A 2634-nucleotide genomic window follows, 5' to 3' on the forward strand; every position below is an offset into this window, starting at 1 on the left:
TTAGAACATTCCTCCAGGTGTTGGGATATCATTATTATTTTTTGCATTGGAGTACTTGATCACACCTCGTTCAGGTGCTTGAACAAGTGTAGCACCTTCTGCGTGGGTTTGCACGGCTTATTACTTCGTTCGATGCGAGGATTCATAGGTGTTTCTTTCTTATTTTTATATCTGGGAAAAACATGGCTAGCAGAAAGATTCAGCGCCCAGGCTGGGGCGTTAAAGATATCGGCGCCCAGCTCTGGGCGTTGAAAATGATTTCTGAGTATATTTTGACAGTTCTTATCCTTAATTTTTTTTTCTTTCGCTTTTGCTTTGGAACGAGGTAGACTGTGTAACGGGCGCTTGTAGGGCGAGCGTTATGTGCAGTAGTTTGATCGGAGTTTTGGTGACTCGCGATTTTCAGTTACCCTTGTTAGTGGGGTGACTTCATGTATTCGAAGTAGCGCTTAGAATTTGGGAGGGGTTGTAGCCATTCTAAGGTTTGTTTTATACGATTAGACCTTAGGATCGTGCCCCTATGATGTATGTATAGCATTAGCGTCGAGAATTTGCGATAAAATCGTCATTTCGAGCATTTTTAGAGTGTTTTTCTCAAGCCCCAATTGTAGCTACGGGATTGGCTTGGTGCTATAATGCTTTGCATACGTTTTTTATGCATTCATGGTGACACGGATCATGAATAGTTTGAACCAGACTCGTTTAGTGCGAGGTACGTTCGAGTAGTGATCTGCTACTTCTCTTGTAAATGTCGTATTGTGCGACATTTCCATGGTCAAGGTAATCACATGTCGAAGTGTGCCTTGACCAAAAGCTAGGTGCCTTTCTTTACCCATAATCGTTTTTGGAAATCTTTTGACTCACTTGCAACATTGAGATAAACGCACACTTAGCTTAAACCAACGACACTTTATTATGTTCGAAGATGTCTTTTGAAATCATTTGAAAATTATTTAAAATCCGAGTCCTACTGTGCACAATCCGAGGTGTCCTAAGTAGGTTGACTTATAGAAGGGTTCGTACAAGATCACATGAGTGAATCAAAATACTGTTACGATTCTTGGAATGCTGTCTAAGGATTTGCTGGAAGCCAGGGTGCAGGCGTCAAGATATACTTGTGCCCGTTTGGCATGTACTTTAGGCTTTTTAGGGCCATCTTTTCCAGAATTGCGGGAATATAAACCGTTTTCAAATTGACTTAGATTTACTTGGCGTATGTCTGTACAAAAAGTCAAGGTATACTTAGTTCTTTCCCTAGCTCTTCCATTTCAATTTTTTTTAGCCCCCAGTTGCTATTATGTCTTCCCATTAATGATGCTTTCAGATTTCGATTTTAGATGCCCGTGTCGTATGTCTGAGTAGGGTGAGCCTTGGTTAAGTGCCAAGTCCTATTGACAATGTCTGTCGTTTTTTTTCAAAGAGGATTCGCAAGCATTTGAATTACCATGAACGGGTGCCCTGAGCTTGAAGGAACGATGGGGCGACGCCGTAGAACAATCCTCTTTATTGCAAGCTTACTGCCTTTACTACTTGTTGGCGATTATGACTGTGTCTAGTGGTGAAAGAAGGTCTTTAAGCGAATGACTATGTCTAGTGGTGAAAGAAAGTCTTTAAGTGAGTTAGTTCGCTTTAGGGAGGGTCAAGTTGAGTACTTTAGAGGTCATGGACGCTTGCGCTAGCCCCCATTGAATTGAGGCAAAGCGATCTTTTTGAGTCTTGGCTAAGTGCCTAGGAGTGTGAGTGCTCCTTCTGGCAAGGGTACGTGCCCTTATTATTTTTCGATGTGTGCTCATCTTGGTATCTTGATGACTTGGATTCTTCTTCGTGCTTTCAATTTTTCTTTCGACTTGGATTGCAAGTAATTAAATTTCAATAAGGGACTTCTATTTTCATTCTTGTTTTTCTATAGGCTTTAATATTGGTTGGACCGAATCATGGATTGCCTACGTATCCGCCTTAAATAGATTTAATTTGGAATTAGGTCTTGCGTAGTTCTTAGCCTAGAAAATGGTTTCTTAGAATGCCGAATTTGATAAGTATGTTCTGAGGTGGAAACATATTATTTGAAATGGTAGATTTTAGTCTGCTGCCTTGCCGTAAGCCAAAAATTTGTTTGTTTTATATTTTTTTTGATTGAGTACATGTATTTCTTTGGTGGTACGTATGTCTGAATACGTGTTGTACCCCTCCAAGTGTTCGTTATTTTTCCGTGCATGTGCGGATAAAATGACGAGCACTTCTGGACAAAATTTGGCAAGCACAGAGATTCAGCGCCTAGGCTGGGGCGCTAAAGATTTCGGCGCCCAGCTCTGGGCGCTGAAAATGATATCTGGGCAGATTTTTTTGGTTTTGTGCCAAATATTTGTGAATCTTTTTTGTGCGCTAAATGTTCTTTTTCTTTTTAAACAAATTTCTAAAGGCGCTTTGCAAAGTTCGCTTTTTATTATTTATTATTTTTTTGTACTTTTCATTTGTCTTCTTTTTTATTCGTGACTCAAGACGGTTTGAAAGATGGGTTGAATGAGATAGGATAATTTGTATATGTATTGGTCAAGCATAAGGATTACATCTTCTAGGACTAATAATTTGCAGCCTCAAGTTAGTGTCATGAATTTACATCAACCAAGGCCAATG

Source organism: Spinacia oleracea, chromosome 5 (genome assembly GCF_020520425.1).
Source record: "Spinacia oleracea cultivar Varoflay chromosome 5, BTI_SOV_V1, whole genome shotgun sequence".
NCBI lineage: Eukaryota > Viridiplantae > Streptophyta > Magnoliopsida > Caryophyllales > Amaranthaceae > Spinacia > Spinacia oleracea.